Source organism: Pristis pectinata, chromosome 3 (assembly GCF_009764475.1).
Source record: "Pristis pectinata isolate sPriPec2 chromosome 3, sPriPec2.1.pri, whole genome shotgun sequence".
NCBI lineage: Eukaryota > Metazoa > Chordata > Chondrichthyes > Rhinopristiformes > Pristidae > Pristis > Pristis pectinata.
Genome location: NC_067407.1, coordinates 73,740,300 through 73,760,678, shown reverse-complemented (window position 1 = coordinate 73,760,678; position 20,379 = coordinate 73,740,300). Strand labels below are relative to the sequence as shown.

Sequence of the window (20,379 nt, the reverse complement as noted above, 5' to 3'; positions counted from 1 at the left end):
AGAACCCTGGGCTGTAGTCCATTCAGTCCAGGTGACTTATCCGCCTTCAGACTTTTCAGTTTCCCAAGCACCTTCTCCTTAGTAATAGCGACTACACTCACTTCTGCCCCGACTCTCTCGAATTTCTGGCATGTTGCTGGTGTCTTCCACAGTGAAGACTGACGCAAAATACTTATTCAGTTCATCCACCATTTCTTTGTTCCCCATTACTATTTCGCCAGCATAATTTTCTAGTAGTCCGATGTCCACTCTTGCCTCTTTTACTCTTTATATATCTGAAGCTTATCCTTTCCCACAAGCACCTCCCCCACCCAACTGCTACTTATAGCTGAATTTCCTCATCATCACAAAGCTAAAAAAAATTAGAAACATTAAATATTTTAAACCATAGAAAGGCATTAGTTCAGTTAATCAAAGGATATTTGAAAAACCAGCACCTCTTCAATAAAATTCTCAAATACTAATTAACAGAAATGCAGTCTTACTGATATATCTCTTCCATTTGGTTATTCAAAAAAGTCAAAACTTAAAAGGCACGGGAGGGGGGTGGTGGGAAGAACGACTCCAAATTATCTTCTTTAATTGCTCATTTACTAATCTCTTGCAGTCTGACAAATGCAATTTTATAATGCCTTTTTGGTAATTACTCTGCATCATACCAGACTTGAAACTGAGAGATGTTTATTATTCACTAGACAACATGGATAGAAGTAACTTCACATATGCTATATGAAGTTAGAATATTTTTAACATGAGAAACCGAAGTAATACTCGGCCAACATACGAATTGGGAGCAGGAGTAGGTCACACAGCCTATCAAGATTGTTCTGTCTTTCAATAAAATCAATGGCTAATCTGAACTTCAGTCTGAATATTCTTAATGACATGGCATCCACACCTCAAAAGATAAATTTCTCATCTCAGGCTGAAACTCTTTACCTTGATAACTCCTTACTGAGGCTCGGCCCCTACCACAACTTTCCACTTCTAGACTGTCTCACCAGGAAAAACTTGACTACATCTTCGTCAAGGCCATTCAGAATCCCACTTGTTTCAGCAACATCACCTCTCATTCTTACAAGTTCTGCCCAATCTATACATCAATCTTTCCACTAGACAACCCCCTTCACCCCAAAAAGGAATCTAGGGAACTTTCTCTGTAATAACAAAGTGCTGGAAACTCTCAGCTGGTCAAGCAGCATCGATAGAAAGAAAAATAGCTAATGCTTCAGGTTAAATACCCTTCATCAGAACCGTCTCCAGACTTGCTTAAATAAGGAGACCACAACTGTGTGCAGCGTTTCAGGTGTGGTCCTACAAATGTAAAACTGTAGCAAGACTTCCTTCATCCTGAATTCCATTTACCTTCTAAATTACTTGCTTTACACACACGCCAACTCTCTTCATTCGCTTTATCCTACTGGGATAATCCCTTCGACCCAAGGAATCGATATTACAGTGATACCTATACATCTTTCTTTAGATAGACAGCAGAATGGCACTTGAAGTGAGGAGTCACCAAAACCCTATACAATCTCAGCAAGGACTTCCTTTTGTACAATAACACTTTTGCAATGAAGACCAATATACCATTTACCTTCTTAATAGTTTGCTGTATCCAGTTTTATCTACATATCATGAGCCAGATCACTGCGCACCAATACTTTAGTTCAAAAGACATTCTATTTTTGTATTCTTCCTACCAAAGTACATTAACAAACATCTGCCCAATTATACATCATAGTTTAGGGCAAAACGCAACTTTAGCTTTATTCACAATAATTAGGTTGGAACACTGAAATGGAGCAATTTCCATTTAAATGCTGTATTGCAAGTTGCCCGGTACAAAGCACAGGAGATTACCTTTTTCAACAATACAGACAACCCCTGCGTTATAGCCATTCAGGTAACAGAAATTCAAACTTAAAGGAATCACAAATCACTGTGCAAAAATTTGACATACAGAATAAAATTCGTTCTCATGAAATATGTGGGGAAAATAAGTAGATACATAAACAAAATTTATTATGTTCAACACGTTTCTTGCTGCACATGCATATGATGCAGTTTCACATGATAGAGAATCGCAACATGGGCCAGTATCTAGGAACGCAGTGGCAGCAGTGGGATGGGGGGGGGGCAAGGTTGCCTGTACAACATCATGATTCAAACCTCCTCATTCTGAACAAATACATCTCTGAAATTTTCAACAACCACATAAAAGGGCATTTTAAAAGAATGTTTAACTGTTGCTGGGGTAGAACTCTCGCTTCAAAAGCCAAGTGGTTTTGAATCTGCCAGCATTAAGCACTTAACTGTGCACAAGCAGAAGGTGAAATGCAGTCTTCCACCCCAGTTAAGGAACAGCCCCCAAGATACCTGCACTGTGCTAATGGATTGCTTGTGGAGTCCAATGGGGCAATGCAGATTTCCTCGTTCTTACGCTTAGAAATCTGCCCAGTAAATCTGTGCCAAGATAGCCCTGGCACAAATACACAAGCCCCATGGGAGAAAATGCATGACCACCAAAAAAGTAAACCTCATTTAACTCAGTTAATTTAAATACTTAACTGTTGTATGGTTTAGCTGCTGTGCAATTGCCACTTGACTAAGGAAAATCATGGAGAGGCATGATTTTCCTTGATTGCACTGGAAAACAAGTCATCTTGCTGGGTTAACTGCAAAGATGATTAGAAAATAAACTAGGCAAGAATTGTACAGAACAAACTTTATATTCAGTACACAAGGCACACCACTCTGGAGTTCAAGCTTGACTTCTAAATTTGATACCCTTTAATAATCTGATTCAAAACCAGATGAGAGATTAAATTGCTTTTTTAAACTTGGATTGAAAATTAAAGCCTACACTACAATGCAACAGCATCAAAATTTAGTTTGACAGTTACCATGGTTAGACACAGTCTCAGCAAGTCAGTGCAAATGCTACAACAGTGCAGCATGTAGTTCTATTCTCCCAATTGCAAGGCCCTCTTTTAACATTAATATATACTAAATCACCAGATGCCTTCACATTGCCTGAATGAACACTTTCAGGGACTGAGGAAATCACAATTGCCTGCACAATCCAGTATAGTAGAGGGATTACAGCATTCTCAGTTACAATTTGGAAGTATAACCTGAAGCACTTTAGACAATTCAGATATTAGGGAAGACACTCATCGATCCAATCAAATTCCACATCATAAAAAGCATTATGACGTATACAGAGCTATTGAGATATTTATTTATTATTAATCACATGTACCTTGAAACGCACAGTGAAATGTGTCATTTTGCATTACTGAAAACGTGCTGGGTGCAGCCCGCAAGTGTCGCCACTCTTCCCGCGCCAACATAGCATGCCCGCAACTTCCTAACCCATACGTCTTTGGAATGTGGAAGGAAACCAGAACACCCGGAGGAAACCCACGCAGACACCGGGAGAACGTACAAACTCCTTACAGGCAGCAGCGGGAATTGAACCCGGGGTCACTGGCACTAAAACTATAGAGATATCATCCCAACCTACTTCATGGAAGCAAAGCCATCAGTCACAAATGAACTGGTGCAGGATTGTTTTATGAACCAGTCATGAGGAGGGTTTGCAAACTCTGCAAAGACAGCATCTAATTGAATCTGGGTCACCAGAGCTGAGAGGCAGCAGCTCTACAAGTTACAGCACTGTGCTACCCTCCATTCTGGAAAGGTTCCACTTTTTCAGAAGACTGTAAATCTAACTCCTTATTCAAGAAAGGATGGAGACCAAAACTACAGACCAGTCAGCCTGACATCTGCCATTAGTAATCTCCCCAAGCTATAGCAAGACGTGAAGAAAAATCGTAATTCAAGAGGTCAACATGGCTCTGTGAAGGGGAACTTGCACTTACAGTTTGTAGAGAATATAACAGCCAAGTGGGTAAAGAGGAACCTGAATCTGTAGTGCATTTGGATTTGCAGAAAATAAATCAGAAAGTTTATTGTACAGAGTTCATGAAGTAATATTAGCATGCAAGATTGGCTAACTAACAGAAAATAGTGTTGGGATGAATGGATCATTTTCACAGTGCAAGCTGCAACTTGTGGGGTGCCACAGGACCAGTGCCAGGCCTTTGACCATTTACATGAATAGCTTAGTTGAAAGAACCAAATGAATTGTAGCCAAATTTATTCATGATTTTAAGATAGGCTAGAAAGCAACTTGCAAGGAAGCAGGTCTGCAAAGGAATTAAAGATGGGTGAAGCAAGTGGCCAAACATTTGGTACAAGCTACGACAGGGTTCCGTTCCCAAGAAATGTTCAGAAGTTGGAAATAAAGTGTGTGGGAAAAGATTACAGGAACAGCTGTGATGGAAGAATGAGGAGACGCGGAAAGAGTGGCCGCCAGCCAGCCTCACTGACTCAGTGCATGAATCTGCTCATCGTCCCCAGCTCTGCTGGCATGACCCAGTCCCCAGTTGTTGCCACTCAGTGAATGGGCAGGGAGGGTGGAAATGCCCTGCTCCCAACCAGGAGATGCCTGCAAATTCATCCCCATCCATCCCATCGGTCTCCCAAATACTCTTCCATATGCAAGAGGTGTCTTTTTTTTAATGGAAAAGTCCCCCACCACTACTATAACACAAATTTTAGACTGTGGTGGATAATCCCCTCACCATGTACTTCCCACCTTCACTTGGTGATAAATTACTATAAAAGATAATGTCGAATGTGATGCAATGATTAGAGGAACACAATGCAAGTGGATTCACCACATTTCTAACTTCATATTTAACAAATCAAAAAGCTGAAGGAATTGTTTTTTTATAAAAGTAGAAATGAAGGAGTATTCAAGTTTTAAATGTGTGAATATTTTCTTTTGCAAAGAATTTAATACATCCACCAAGTCTCATCTGATATTTATGCCCCGTACGAGTGCCCTCTCTGGTGCATCTGACTTTTCTACAGCTTTCCCTTTGTTTATTCAGCTTCTTAAATTCAATTATACTATTTGCCTGAACCACTGCAATTGATAATATGTTCCAGTACCAAACTATTCTCCAGGTAAATAATGTTTTCTCTTTCCCAGATCTGAAAAAAAGGTCTTCAATCTGAATCATTGGGTCTGTTTCTCTTTCTACAGATATTTTGATGGATTAAGCATCCTGTTCATCACTTAGAGGACACAAAAAGTATACAACACTACTTTGATAGAACCAAATGAGTATTTGAACTCATCCAAATGGAATTTACCCAAATCCAAAAAGTCTTCCTAACTGTATCACCTACCTTTTCCAGCGACTTCCCCCTATCCTCAGTCCACATAGCTTCTCAGCAGGCCACTTTCATCTTGTTAGCCACTTAGCAAATGCACCTTTTAGTCATCTTCATTACAGATGCTGCCTCTGGCATGGAGACTTCCAGAAACTTTGACAACGTTTCAGACTATTTGAATAGCCAGCCTTACTATAGGTGAATTGTTATATTCTATTCACAAAAGCAGGATTCAACAACTTAACTACAAGTTAGGGTTCTATTATAACACTAACTGGAATGGCAACAGAAACATTGCAGTCTTCTGCACTGCTCCACTACAGCCAGAGAACAAATAGAGTGCAACACTTTCCAAAAGATTAATTCATATTTATAGGCTCTGGTGTCAACCTGAGGAAAATTCCAGACAAACAAAGGCCCTATACTTTGAACTTTTTAAGAAAGTAGATTCTGAAAATTTAGCTCCTAGCAAGTTCCAGTAATTGATTTTTTTTTGTTTACCGACTTACACTCTGGATCAACTCAAGTTCCAGCTTTTCAAAAGTCCTTTCCACGAGATCACATAGCTAGTTGGACCAGAGGCTCTTCCTCATTGACCACACACTACTGCCCTTGTCTAATAAAGTGATGGTTCCTCTCATTTGGTATCACATGCTCTTGGCAAACAGCTTTTCTTTCACTAACCCACTCCTACGGCTCTCCCCAGTATGCAAAACCATTTCCCCCATCACATGGTTTCAAAACCTTGGCTTTGAATCCAAATGGCTAAACATCTATTGGATTGCCTCAAGCACTATTTTTAATATCGTAGCCATAAATTTCCCACCATTTCCCAAACCGAATTTGTGCTTACCTCAATACATCCTTATGCCAAAATATAAAGATCAAATATACAAACACACAGCACAAATCTTCAATGCGCAGCAAGATATTTCAGAAACTTTTGCTTGCAAACACTGGCCAGCAGCATGTTGTAAAATGTTTGAATGCTCAGCCAAAGTAGGAACAGATGGCAATAAATGGAAAACAGAAGATTGTAGCGACCTACCTTCGAGGCAAGCAAACCGGCTCAGAGAGCAGAGCGCGCGTTGACAGGAAGGCCAGCCGCAAAATGGCGCCGGGCGTTCTTCTTCGACAGTGAGGAGAGAAAGCCCACGCGCGAGAAGAGTTGGTGACGTATCGCGGGCGTCACTTCCGTCCAGAGAGGGCGGGATCTGTAACGGGTTTAAAAGCTAGTGCGGGAAGTTGAAAAATAAATCAGTCTCGAGTTCAGACCTCCGACTGCATGTTTCATTCTTAGCTCAGTGCGTAGCACCTCGCTACATCGGTGACCCTGACGGTCCAAACTGGATTTGGTCCAAACGGGATTTGGACCAAAGGTGACCAACCTTTCAGCTGTTCACAAAGTTTCACTTAAACTGCCAACTTTCTGGACGCTGTGGCCCTGACCGTGGTTTGATCAAGCAGAGGCCCAGTTCCAGATTCGACAGATTTCTTCCAACTCCACACGCTACTATTACGTGGTGAGCTCCCTTGACAAGGAGACAGCCGCCCAGATCGAGGACTTCATTCGGTTGCCACCGGAGGAAGACAAATATGCAGCATTCAAAGCACTGCTCGTTCGCACCTTCAGCCTCTCACGGTGGGAGCGAGGCGCCTGCTTGCTGCACCTGGACAGCTTGGGAGACAGGCCACCGTCCGCACTAATGAAGGAAATGTTGGCCCTGGCTGACAGACACAAGCCCTGCCTCATGTTCGAGCAGGCGCTTCTAGAGCAGCTGCCCGAAGACATACATCTGCTACTCGCTGATGCAGATTTCAGTGACCCCCAGAAGGTGGCGGCTCGGGCAGACGTGCTGTGGAAGGCCAAGAGGGAGAGCGAGGCGTCCGTCACACAGATCACCAAGCCACGTGCCCAACGGCAGACCAGACCAGGCCCGGCAACAGAGCATGTGCAACCTAGAGGCAGCAGTGAGGGAGCCAATGTTCAGTGGTGTTTCTACTGTTAGCAGTGGACACAGAAGCCCGCCGGCGTCACCCACCCTGTGAGTTCCCGGGAAACACCAAGGCCAGCCGCCGCTGATGGCTACAGCAGCTGGCCACCACGGCAGCCTTTTGTTCGTTTGGGATGAACAATCGGGACGCCATTTCTTGGTCGACACTGGAGCAGAAATCAGCGTTTTACCCCCATCGGGGCGCGACACCTGCAACAGGGAACCAGGACCCACCCTCAGGGCCGCAAACGGCAGCATGATATGAACCTACGGCACCCGCAAAGTGCAGATACAGTTTGGCGCCAGCCGGTTCACGTGGGACTTCACACTGGCCCAGTCACTCCTAGGGGTGGACTTCTTGCGGGCCCACAACCTACTAGTTGACTTATGCGGGAAAAGACTGGTACACACCAAGACTTTTCAGACATTCTCCTTGGGCGAAGCCAAGTTACCGGTCCCATACCTGGACTCCGTCACTCTGTCGGACAACGAATTCACCAGAATCCTGGCGGACTTCCCATCAGTTCTGGCACAACAGTTCACGACAGACATACCCAGACACAGAGTACAGCACCATATCCTGACCAAGGGACCACCCCTCCACGCCAGCGCACAACGGCTTCCCTGGACAAGCTCCGCCTCGCGAAGGAGGAGTTCGAGCAGATGGAGGAATTGGGGATTGTACAGAGGTCCGACAGCCCATAGGCATCCCCCCTGCACATGGTGCCCAAAGCAGCTGGGGGCTGGAGACCGTGTGGCAACTACTGTTGGTTGAACGACGCCACAGCCCCAGACCGCTACCCCATACCCCAAATATAGGACTTTGCAGCAAACCTACACGGGGCGAGCATCTTTTCCAAGGTAGACCACGTCCGGGGATACCATCAAATCCCAGTACACCCTGAAGACATCCCCAAGACAGCACTCATCACCCTGTTCAGCCTGTTCGAGTTCCTCTGCATGCCTTTTGGCCTGAAGAATGCTGCACAGACGTTCCAGTGGCTGATGGATGCCGTAGGACGTGACCTGGATTTCGCGTTCATCTATTTGGATGACATCCTCATAGCCAGCCGCAATCGCCAGGAACACCTGTCCCATCTCCGCCTGCTCTACTCCCGCTCGAGTAACTTCGGCCTCACCATCAACCCGGCCAAATGCCAGTTCGGGCTCGACACCATTGACTTCCTGGGCCACAGAATTACCAAGGACGGGGCAACTCCCCTGCCCGCCAAGGTAGATGCGATCTGCCACTTCACCCGGCCCAACACGGTCAAAGGCTTGCAGGAATTCGTTGGCATGGTCAACTTCTACCACCATTTCCTCCCCTCGGCGGCGCAAGTCATGTGCCCTTTGTTCACCCTGATGTTGGGTAAAGGCAAGGAGATTACTTGGGACGAAGAGACCGCGGCCGCCTTCGTTAAAGCCAAAGAAGCCTAGCAAACGCCGTGATGCTGGTGCACCCCAGAACGGACGTCCCAACCGCTCTCTCACAGTGAACGTGTCCAACACGGCAGTCAGTGGGGTGCTGGAACAACTCATCGAGGGGCGCTGGCAACCCTTAGCATTCTTCAGCAAGCACCTGCAGCAACCTGAACTCAACTATAGTGCTTTCGACCGGGAGCTGTCAGCACTTTACCTGGCAATCCAGCATTTCAGGTACTTTTTAAAAGGGCAGGCGTTCACCGCATTCACAGACCACAAACCATTGACCCTTCGCGTTCACGAAGGCATCAGATCCTGGTTGGCCCGTCAGCAGCGACATCTGTCCTACATCTCTGAGTACACAACGGACATCCAGCATGTCTCGGGAAAGGACAATGTCATGGCGGATGCACTCTCCAGACCAGCTATCCAGGCCCTGTCCCAAGGAGTGGACTACGCAGCGCTAGCGGAGGCACAGCAGGCAGATGACAATTTGCCTAGCCACAGGACCGCATGTCTCGGGTTTGCAGCTGCAAGAGATCTTAGTAGGCCCAGGTGGGAGGACCCTCCTATGCGACATAGTTATCGGCCAACCTCGCCCCATTGTCCCGGTGGCAGCAAATTTTTGACTCTGTACACAGTTTGGCACACCCATCCATCAGGACAATGTCCAGATGGTCTCCAGCAGGTTCCTGTGGCACGGACTCCCCAAACAGGTCAGCAAGTGGGCCAAAACATGCGTGCAGTGCCAAACAGCCAAGGTGCAGCAGCACACCAGAGCACCGCCGCAGCAGTTCGAGCCCACCCACCGGAGGTTCGACCACATTCACGTGGATATCGTGGAGCCCCTGCTTGTGTCGAGAGGAGAGAGGTACCTCCTATGGTGGACCGATTCACAAGATGGCCAGAGGCGGCCCCGCCCACCGACACCACCGCCAATTCCTGCGCCCAAGCACTGATCGCAACTTGGGTAGCACACTTTGGTGTACCGGCCCACATTATCTCCAACAGAGGCGCCCAGTTCACCTCCAGCCTGTTCGGAGCACATTTACACCACACAACCGCCTACCACCCACAGTCGAACAGGCTGGTGGAACGCTTCCACCGCCACTTGAAGTCGGCTCTCATGGCCCGCCTGGGTGGACGAGCTCCCCTGGGTCCTGCTGGGAATCCACACAGTGCCCAAAGAGGATCTGCACACTTCCTCGGCCGAGCTGGTGTACGGCGCACCCCTGGTCGTCCCAGGAGAGTTCATACCAGCCCCAACGGGTCAGGAGAAAGAACCGGCAGCAGTCCTGAACAAACTACGCAAGAGGCTCGGCAACCTGGCCCCCGTACCGACTTCACGACACAGACAAACCCTGACCTGCGTACCTGAAGACCTGCAGAACTGTAAGTTTGTTTTTGTTCAAAGTGGCGTGCACCGGACACCTCTGTAGCGGCCGTATGAGGGACCGTTCAAAGTACTGAGGAACAACAGGTCCACATACGTCCTGGACATCAGGGGGAAAGAAGTGTTCACGGTGAACCGGCTCAAACCGGTCCATGTGGACTTGTCACAGGCTGTCGAGGCTCAGACTCCTCGGCGCAGAGGCAGACCACCCAAACAGCAACTGTTCCAAACTGTGGATTTTGGGAGGGGTATCGCCAGTTCTTTGTTTGTTTGGGGGGGGGGGGGGGGGGGGGGGGGGTGTCAGGTAGCAACCTACCTTCAAGAGGCAAGCAAAACCGGCTCCAAGAATGGAGCGCACGTTGGAAGGCCGGCTGCAAAATAGCGCCAGGCCTTCCTCTTCGACAGTGGGAAGACAAAGCCCGCGCATGGGAAGAGTTGGTGACGTATCGCGGGCGTCACTTCCATCCAGAGAGGGCAGGATCTGTAACGGGTTTAAAAGCTAGCGCAGGAAATTGAAAAAATAAATCAGTCTCGAGTTCAGACCTCTGAATTCGTGTTTCATTCTTAGCTCAGTGCGTAGCACCTCGCTACAAGATTATATAGAAAACTTATTGCAGCTACTTAAGGTGATTCAAAGTGCAATTAAATGTTATTTTGTTTAAACAAGAAACAAGTTTCAATAGACAGCTTTCTTTTGTATTTTGGACAGTAAAGCAATAAGTGCACAGAGAAAGGCAATGGAACAAACATGCAACTTCTCTTACAGCATTCTTTTAACAAAAATAATGAACATGATTAATCCAAGTAGGGAAGTAGAAAATTGTACTTTTATTAGTTCTATTGCTAATAGAGGACTGTTACACAAATGTATCTGCAGAAAAGAACCTGTACAAAATGTGTAGATTGGAAACTGGATGCATGGAACATTTTGTAAATCGGCAAAATTAAAAAATACTTTAGGCTTTTATATTTGAGGGATCTGACAGAGTTCCAAGGAGTATTAGTAGTGGAGTTGCTGCAATTATATAGCCAGCTCTGCGACAAGCAGAAATTGAAGACTGGTTTAAGCATAAAAAAAAACAATGGAGACAAAAAACTCAAGATGCTAGAACTTGGAGCAACAAACAATTTGCTGGAGGAACTGTGGGTAAGCAGCATCCGTGGAGGGGAAAGGAATTGTTACCCTTCCACCACCACCCCCAGGAAGGTTTTGAGATATCCTCAAATATTCCCTCCATCTCTTGCCATGGCAGAGCTCAGAATAGTGTCCATTTTGACACTTCGTTGGTATGTACAAGGACGGACATGACCTGCTGACAGCACCCAGCCTAGGCAATTAGAGCTGCTGATATGGGAGGACTTGGTAAAGGACACCAACTTCAGTTCATCAAGCCTGTGTGGATTTGGAGGATTCTGCAGAGAAATCATTGGTGGTACACCTCTAGTGAAATATGGGAATAGGTCCCAATTTAAAAACAGCGTCATCATGAACTTTCGTTACTGAGGGTGGAGTTATACAGCACAGGCTGATATGCAAGGCCCATTCTCCAGTGTTGCCTGCATACTGTAGTTCAAAGAGAGAAGACTGGATGCCCTTGAATCTGGAATCTAATAGATTTGCTCAAGTTCAGCAGGAAGTTTGTCAGAAGCAAGCAGCATTGCACAAAGACAGAGCAAGTACTTGCTTAACACCAATCTGCACAGGGATTGAGTCTGTTGGTTACAATCACAATTTGCATGTTATGTTGCAGACACAGAATGGACACTAATTTTTTTTGTAGGCAGCCAGTTTTGAGAAGGATGCTTTACTGTCCTTCTCTAGCCACGCAAGGTTCCTCACCAAACAGTTCAGTAGATTCTTGCCTAGTACAACTGAGAAAGTTTTGACAGGATTTAGCGCTAACTCCGCTGCTTAGTTTCACTACTCTTGGAACTTCTCACTAGTATTATGCAATTAAGTCTCCACAAACCATGCTGCTAATACAGTAAAACTGTGGAATCAACAGTTTACAGAATAGAAAACCACAATACCACTCACTTACACTAGTCCATGAGGGATTCATGACAGAAATGCTTCTTTCAGCAGGCCAAAACCAATGCATAAGAGGTCCCAACTTTTTGGATACTCAAATTATCAAATGCTGCCTTGCCAGTCTTTCAATTTTGCATGAGAAATTGAACAAATAGAACCTTTGGCCATTAGGTGGCCCTACAGCTCCAATCTCCTGCTAAGTTTACAAGCCATCCACAAGTTTATTCAATTCAGCTTTCATTAGATTTTTAAACCTGGCTAAAACAAAATTTATACCTTCATTTCCACCTCCACCCATCCAACTCCTTTACCCATTTTAAAAGAAAACCTATCCGGCTCCACTTCCATCTGAAAGATATTCTCTGCTGAGTCCCACTACCAAATGCAAATTTTATGCTCAGCTCAACACTGAAGTTGATAGTTAAAGAATATTAATAGAAAAATTAAAAAGCTGTGAATGTTGGAAATCTGAATGTACAACATGCTGAAAATACTCAGGTCAGGCAGAACCTGTGGGGGAGAAACAAAAAGTTGAAGTTTTAGTGTCAATGAACTTTCTGATGAAAGGTCATTGACCTGAAAACATTAATCCTCGTCCTCTTTCCAATGATGCTGCCTGCCCTGCTGAGAAAGGCGATTTAGAGCCTAGTGCCACTCTTCTGCCACTAACATTCTCACTACACTCAATGCCTGACCGCAAGCTAGGAATTCTTCTTGTTCAGCTTTACTTTTACCTAGTCCTGCCACCAACCAAATATACAGCCTGCTCCCACCCCCATCTCCACTCTGGGCTTTGCCCCCAACTCTAAAAAACATAAATTAATTGGTTGCTTTTAGCTATGATTAGGTGATGTTTCCTTTGCTAGCCCATTCACTTGTTTCCTCTGCCCTCCACCCTAAAGAAAATCCAGATATCAACAAATCTCCCACTCATCCCATCAAGTCTTTAAAATTGCTCCCAATTCAGTTTCCTGCTGACCACATTGCTTTCTTCCAGCCACACTACTAAATGCCGCTAATGTCCTCTAGAACAATAATTCCTTTAACGTGCAAGATGGTTAATTAGAAGCTGACTATTCAGGACATGCCAAATTCTAAAGACAACCAAGTTATTTTTCTGCTGATAAAATTTAACTAGACAATGGAAACTTCTATTTTAAATAAAGTGACAAGAATGTAGGTATTTTAATGGAAAATAATCAAAATAATACTAAACTGAGGGGGAGGGGGTTACCCAAAGTGGATAATTTAAATGTTCATGCATCTGGTTGTAGTCTATCCAGGCAAAATACAAATTGCTGTTCGTCTAGTTTGCATTTGGCATCACCCCGGTCAGTGGAGAAGGCCAAGGACAGACAGGTCGGTGTGAAATGGGGCAAGTTAAAATTCCTTGCAATCGGAAGCTCAAGATGAGAGTGCAGGTGCTTGGCAAAGCAGTCGCCTAGCCTGCGCTTGGTCTCACCAATGTAGAGAAGGCCACATAGAGAGCACCAATGCAATAGATGGAGGTTGGAGGAGGTGCATGTGAAGGCTTGTTCAGTTCCTTGAATGGCAGTGAGGAAGTTGGTGTAGGGACAGGTGTTGCAGGGGAAAGTGCCTGGGGTTCAGGGAGGGATGAGCAAACAAGAGTCAACAAGAGAGTGGTCTCTGCAGAAATCAGAAAGGAGTGGGGAGGAGAAGATGGGACGGTGGTGCAGGCTATTATGCTCCTTAGACAACCCACTAAAAACAACATCAGGACAGATGATATTTTGATGCAGGCTGGATAATACACCTTCTCAATCCTTAAACACTCAACTACTTTTAATTTATTACATATTGTCCATTTATTTAAATGCTTGAACTTCTGCAAGTTGCTCAGGGTAGTGCAGGTGCACCCAGTGTGTTGCTACAGTGCTGCTCATTTCTGATCAAGAACAATATACACAAAGTCCTTGAGTGACAGCTATACAAAAAAGCAGAAGCACAGGTACACTCAAGATGTCAGGTTTGCCAGGGTCAGGACTGGTTCCACATTGGCTTGCCAAATTTCAAAGCTGGGTGAATTTCACCACCACAGAACCTGCATGGTCCTTGGGAGATGGCTGATGCACTGCTATACAAAGACACCCATGGTCCATGTTAAAACAGTTGCACTTTGAAGCCACGTTACTCTAATTTATTTGTACTGCTACTTGTTTTTCTCTGTAACCCAAAGATTTTCTCCAACTAAATATTAGGAATATGGTGTTTGTAAATTGCCTGCCATTTCAAATACTACCACAGTGACAACATTTCAAGAAGCATCTCATTAGCTGTATTGCTGAAGAACCTTAAAGACAATGCAACTTTTTACTAATGTAAATTTATTGCCTATGTGTATTATTCATTAAGTGAAGAGTTAAGTGGTTTGAAATTCATAAGAACCCCAGAAATAGCCTGTTGCACCATTCAATAAAATCGTGGCTGTTAATATCTTAAGCTCAGCTCCACTTTTCTGCCCGATGCCCATATCCCTGGACTCTCCTTTGACCAAAATCTGCCTCGGCCTTGAATACATTCAATGATTCAGCCTCCACTGCTCGAGTTCTAAAAATTCATAACCCAAAAAGAAATTCCTCACTTTGGCCCCTTAGTCTGAAACAATACCCCCTAGAGTCATACAGCATGGAAGACTAAGCCCATTGACCCTATCTATGCCCCCCATGATTTTATACACCCCTAAGATCACCCCTCATTCTCCTACACTCTAATAAAAGAGAAGTCCCAACCTATTCAACCTCTCTCCATAGCTCAGTTCCTCAAGTCCTGGCAACATCCTCACAAATCTCCTCTGCACTCTTTACAGCTTAATGGCATCTTTCCTATTGTAGCGTGACCAAAAATGAACAGAATATTCCAAATGCAGCCTCACCAACCCTGTAAAACTGCAACACCCAAATTTTGCACTCAATGCCCTGACTGATGAAGGCCAGCGTGCCAAAAACCTTCTTCACCATCCTGTTTACCAGCAATGCTACTTTCAGGGAACCATGTACTTCTACTCCTAGATTTTCCTGTTCTACAATACTCCCCAGGGCCCTACCATTCACTGTGAAAGTCCTACCCTTAGTTGTTTTCCCAAAATGCAACATCTCACTTATCCGAATTAAACTCCATTTGCCATTCCTCAGCTGATCAAGATCCCTCTGTAAATCCTGATAACCATCTTCACTGTCAAGGACACCACCTATTTTAGTGTCATCTGTAAACTTACTAACCACATTTTCTACATTCTCATCCAAATCATTGATATAGATGACAAATAGCAATGGACTCAGCACCAAGCCCTGGAGAACACCACTAGCCTCCTGTCCAAAAAAACAAGCTTCCACCATCACCCTCTGCTTCCTACCATTAAGGCAACTGTACATTCAATTAGTGAGCTCTCCCTGGATTCCATGTGATCTAACTTTCCAATTCTCAATTCTTCCAGAAGGGGAAACGTCCTCTCGGCATTTACCCTGTCAGAATCCCCCTCAGAATCTTGGGCTTCAATAAGATCACCTATTATTTTAAACTAATTAGCAAAAACCCAGTTTGCTTTTGTCCAGGAACCAACCTAGTGGATCTTCTCCATTGCATCCAATTCAATTATTTCCCTTCCTAAGTAAGGAAATCAAAATGTTATGCAGTCCAGTATGTTGTAGGAAGACCTCCCTACTTTTACACTTCATCCCTTTTGCAATAAAGGCCAACAATCAAATTAGCTTGCTAATTACCTGTTGTACCTGTAATACTGACTGTTTTATGCTGAAGGATAACAGGATCCCACTCTACTATTACATCTCAACATAATCAATATTTTGCTTTTCTATTCTTCCAACCAAAGTAGATAACATTCACTTCCCCACACAGGGCACAAATCTGGCAAATACAATACATTCTCTTAACCCACCAATATCCTGTCCTGGTCAAATCATGGAGATGCCACGGCTAAGAAAGCTCACCAGCGCCTCTACTACCTCAGGAGGCTAAAGAAATTCGGTTTGTCCCCTTTGACACTCACCAACTTTTATCAATGCACCAAAGAAAGCATCCTATCTGGATGCATCACAGCTTGGTACAGCAACTACTCTGCCCAGGAATGCAAGAAACTGCAGAGAGTTGTGGACATAGCCGAGTGCATCACAGACACCAGCCTCCCCTCCTTGAACTCTGATTATGCTGGCTGCTTCACCAAAGCAGCAAGAGGTAAAAACAAAGACCCCACCCATCCAGGTCATTCTCTCTTCTCTCCTCTTCCATCAGGTAGAAGATACAGGAGCCTGAGGGCACCTATCACCAGACTTAAGGACAGCTTCTACCCCACTGTGATAAGACTATTGAACGGTTCCCTTATACGATGAGATGGACTCTGACATCACGATCTATCTTGTTGTGACCTTGCACCTTATTGCACTGCACTTTCTCTGTAGCTGTGACACTTTTACTCTGTACCTGTGACACTTTACTCTGTACTATTATTGTTTTTACCTGTACTACATCAATGCACTCTGTACTAACTCAATGCAACTGCACTGTGTAATGAATTGACTTGTACAATCGGTATGCAAGACAAGTTTTTCCACTGTACCTCAGTACAAGTGACAATAATAAACCAATACTATATCCTTCTGTGGAATTTGCGTTGTCATTCTTGGAACGAACAAGTCTGCCTATAGTACCCTTCAACCAAGTCATCTCTATAGATTGCAAACCATTCAAACCAGAAGATACAAAAGCTTGAAAGCACGTACTACAGACTCAAGAACAGCTTCCATTAGACTCTTGAATAGACCTCTCTGACACTAAAGATGAACTCTTGATCTCCCAATCTACATCATCACAGCCCTTTAACTTTGTTTACCTGCACTACACTTTTCTCTGTTGCTGCTACACTGTATTCCGCACTCCATTTTCTTTCTACTGCCTTGATGTACTTATATATTGCATGATGTGCCTGGATGCAAAGTTTTTTCCACTGTATCTCGGTACACATAACAATAATAAACCAATAACACCACTGATCCCTGCAGCATCCCACAAGCCAACAAAAAAAACCTTTTTGCCCACCTCTTTCCTAGTTAACCAAAACTCTTCCCCTCCCACCTCACGGCAAAGCTCTTACCATGTGCGATGATCTTTTCAGAACCCAAGAAATGAAGGAAACTATTCAGCACATCAACCCTCTCTGCCATCTGTTAATCTCAATGCTGATTGTTAACCTCAGCATCCCTAAATCTATATCCCTTGATTTCACTGCAGCAGCATTTCTGCACTGATTTTTTTAAAAATATGTCTGCCATAGACTTAATGTCTGAGCCTATGCAGCCTTCTTGGGTGGTGAATCTTTAGAATTTTCTACCATCTGGGCAAAGACATTTTTTCTCATCTCATCCCTGAATGGCTGACCCATTATTTTGGGTCTGTGAACCATGGCTCTGGAGAATCATGCCAGAGGATATGGAATTTTGTATCTTTCAACTAGCTCATCTCTCATTCCTCCAAACTCAAGAGGATATAGTACTAGTCCGCTTAATCTTTCCACACAGGTCAAACCTCCATACCAGGAATCAGTCTGTTGAACCTTTGTTGCATTCCTTCTGGTGCAACTGTATCTTTTCCTTAGGCAGGGAAACCAGAACTGTACCTAGTATACCAGGTTCAGCCTTGCTAGGATCCTAACAATTGCAGCATGACACCTTCTTAACTCTTTTACTCAACCCTCTTGCAATAAGATCCAACATGCAATTTCCATTCCTTATCACTGCAAAGTGCAAAATTGCCCAGGCATGCCCTGGCCAGAAGCAGGAATAAATCCAATCTGGCCAATTACCAGCCCATTCGTCTACTCTCAATCAAAGTGATGGAAGGCATAATCAATAGTGCTATCAAGCAGCACCTCCTAAGCAACAACCTGGTCACAGAAGCTCACTTTAGGCTCCACCAAAGTCACTCAGCTCCTGACCTCACTGCAGTCCAAACATAGACAAAAGAGCTGAACTCCAGAGGTGAAGTGAGAGTAACTGCATTTGACATCAAGGCAGCATTTCATCAAGTCTGGCATCAAGGACCCTGCTAAACTGAAGTCAATGAGAGTTGGGGGGGGGGGGGGAGGGGGCAACCCTCTGCTGGTTGGAATCACAGCTAGCACAAAAGGAAGATGGTTGTGGAGGTCAATCATCTCAGCCACAGAACATCACTGCAAGAGTTACTTAGGGTAGTGTACTAGGCCCAACCATCTTCCGCTGCTTCATCAATGAAAGTTCAGAAGTAGGGTTGTTTGCCAATGATCAGCACCATTCACAACCCCTCCAGTAATTAAGCAACCCACAGCCAAACGCAGCGAGATCTGGACAATATCCAGCCCTCCCCTGGCTGACAGGCAGCAAGTAACATTCGTGCCGCACGTGCCAGGCAATGACGATATCCAACAAGAGAAAATTCAGTTATCACCCTGGATATTCAATGGCGTTACCATCACTGACCCCACCCCACCCCCCCCCCCCCCCCCCAGCAATATCCTGGGGGTTACCATTGACCAGAAACTGGATTGGCTACATACATAATGTAGTTACAAGAGCAGGTCAGAGGCTAAGAATCCTGCAGTAACTCACCCCAAAGATTGTCTCCCATCTACAAGGCTCCAGTCAGGAATGTGGTGGAAAACTCTCCAAATGCCTGGATAAGTGCAACTTCAGCCACAGTCAATAAGCTCTTCATCATGCAAGATATACCAGCCCACTTGATAGGCATCCCATCCACAACCACTCACCCCACCACCTATGCACAATAGCAGCAGTTTGTATCATCTACAGGAATGCAATGCAGTAACTCACCAAGACTCCTCAGACATCACCTTCCAAACCCACAGTCTCTACCAGCTAGAAAGGCAGCAAAAGCATAGGAACACCACCACTTGGAAGTTGCCCTCCAAACACCACACTATCCTGACTTGGGAATATATTGCCTTTCCTTCACCATCACTGGAGAAGTCTTGGAACTCCCTCCCCAACAGCATTGTGGATATATCCACACCTCAAAGACTGCAGTGGTTCAAGGGCAACCATGGATGAGCAATTAAATGCTGTCTCAGGCTGCGAAGCCCACATCTCTTGAATGAATATAAAAAGGTTACTTGGGTCCCTCTGAACACCAACACCTCTCCATACCTCACCATTTAAAAAATTATTTTTCTTCCCCCTCAAAGTAAATGAGTTTGATTTATTCCACCTTATATTTCATCTGCCTTGGCCTTATGCTTCACTTAGTGTGCTTATATCCCATGAAGCCTCGCCACATCTTCCTCACAATCTACACTGCCACCTGGCTATGTGTCATCAAACTTGTATACATCACTGTTCATCTCTAACCAAATAATTGATACAGATTGTGGAAATGTAGGGTCCTACACAGATCCCTGCAGCATCCCACTGGTTATATACTCTCAAGACAATAATCTTTTAATGCCTACTGTGATTTCTTTCTGTTAACCAATCCTCAATCCACACCAGTATAATATCCCCAATTCCACTTTCATCTCCTAACCCATTGTATGACACCTTAGTAAAGTCCAAATATTGCACTTATACTGATTTCCCTTTATCTATTCTGCCAGCTACAATCTCAAAATACTAAGATTTATCAAACAGGACTTGTTTTCATATTTGCACACAGACTCTGCTCAATCTTACAATTATTGGTAATTGTTTATTGTCATATGTACCGAGATACGTGAAAAACTTTGTTTTACATGCCATTCATACAGATCATTCCAAATGCATGTACATCGAGGTAGTACAAAGGGAAATGCAATAACAGAATGCAGAATATAGTTACAGCTACAGAAAAAGTGCAGTGCAGATGGAGCAATACAGGTCATTTCTCCTAGTGGTGATGGTCCCATGGTTCCTCATCTTCTGTCTCCTTGCTTTCTTGAATGGGAGGGGGTGGGTACATTTGCTACTCTCCAGTCTGGGTGAACTCCTCTAGAATCCATAGAATTATGTCAGGTGAGACCAGTTCATTACCTCTATAGTAGTCTCTCTCAAAACCCTGGAGCGCAGGTCCTTTAATCAAGTACAGTAATATCTGATAAACTAGTATCCGACCATTTGGAAATTCTGAGGGTTCAGCCTCTGGCTCACCATGTAACATTTGCCTCGTTACCATTTAACTCACCGAGGCCCCAGTTCCTGCACACCCTTTAAATTTACCAGGTTATTTATTACACTCCTGTAACAGGTTTAAAAAAAGTGAACTAAAAAAATGTAATGAGGTATTAACAT

At 44.5% G+C, this 20,379-nt stretch overlaps 1 protein-coding gene across 3 annotated transcripts in view; it reads right to left on the bottom strand.

The window, feature by feature from the left end:
- map3k4 (mitogen-activated protein kinase kinase kinase 4) overlaps positions 1–20,379 on the bottom strand; it is a 153,414-nt gene that overhangs the window by 129,613 nt on the left and 3,422 nt on the right. The window contains exon 1 of one of the 3 annotated variants that reach the window (XM_052012202.1): positions 6,299–6,429. The exons of the other annotated variants lie outside the window; for them this stretch is intronic. The gene's annotated coding sequence lies outside the window, so the exon portion shown is untranslated. Of the gene's footprint in view, positions 1–6,298; positions 6,430–20,379 lie in introns of those variants that run through there. 3 annotated transcript variants of the gene reach the window in all.